We start from the raw sequence: 1,241 nt of genomic DNA, 5'->3' as shown, positions 1-1,241 counted from the left end.
TAAGTGAAAGTCCAGGCATGGCCGAGAGGCCAGCCCTCAAACGTGATCTAAGATAGCATACAACTGATCAAAGATGGTCAAAAAGACGTCTAATACACTAGTAAAAGGTCCTATTTATAATAAACTAGTCACTAGGGTTTACATGAGTAAGTAATTGATGCATAAATTCACTTCTGGGGCCCACTTGGTGTATGCTTGGGCTGAGCTTGAGTGTTGCACGTGTAGAGGTCCTCCTTGGAGTTGAACGCCAGCTTTTGTGCCAGTTTGGGCGTTCAACTCTGGTTTTGGCTCCTTTTCTGGCGCTGGACGCCAGATTTGGGCAGAAAACTGGTGTTGAACGCCAGTTTACGTCATCTATTCTTGGCCAAAGTATAGACTATTACATATTGCTGGAAAGCCCTGGATGTCTACTTTCCAACGCAATTGGAAGCGCGCCATTTAGAGTTCTGTAGCTCCAGAAAATCCACTTTGAGTGCAGAGAGGTCAGAATCCAACAGCATCAGCAGTCCTTCTTCAACCTCTGAATCTGCTTTTTGCTCAAGTCCCTCAATTTCAGTCAGAAAATACCTAAAATCACAGAAAAACACACAAACTCATAGTAAAGTCCAGAAATGTAAATTTAACATAAAAACTAATGAAAACATCCCTAAAAGTAACTAGATCCTACTAAAAACATACTAAAAACAATGTCAAAAAGCGTATAAATTATCCGCTCATCAGCTGGCTCTAACAACGACGACAGTTTGCAATGAGGACGATAACGGCGGCAAGGCACAGTGGTGGCGATGAAGATCCCTCCAGCAACGGTGACTGCTCCTCCTCGCACACAGCGTCACTCTCTCTCTGATTCGACAACGATGACGGCGATGCCGGCACCAGCCCCATCGGTGCCGTCACCTCCCGCTCTTATTCTCCCCTTCCCATGCTCCCTCACTTGAACTCTCGCTCTCTTCTTTCTTTCTTCTGTTCTCTGCTGCTGCTGTGTATTGTGTTTTGTGTGTTAGTTTAGGAAGAAAGGGAAAGGGGGTGGCAGTTAAGTTCAGGGAAAATATTAGGGTTTGGGTTTTATGTAGTTTAGGTAATTTTTAATGAAAATTAAAGGATAGAGTAATAATTTAAAACCAAATTTAACCTAATATAATTTTTCTTTGAAAATACTAATTATTCTTCAACTTATAAATTATTTTCAATTGAGTACTCTAATTTAAAAATTAGAGATAATCAAATTAACTTTCCTTTAT

This window comes from Arachis ipaensis, chromosome B03, assembly GCF_000816755.2.
Source record: "Arachis ipaensis cultivar K30076 chromosome B03, Araip1.1, whole genome shotgun sequence".
Classification (NCBI taxonomy): Eukaryota; Viridiplantae; Streptophyta; class Magnoliopsida; order Fabales; family Fabaceae; genus Arachis; species Arachis ipaensis.
The sequence above is the reverse complement of the archived record's forward strand: the minus strand, read 5'-3'. Positions refer to the sequence as shown.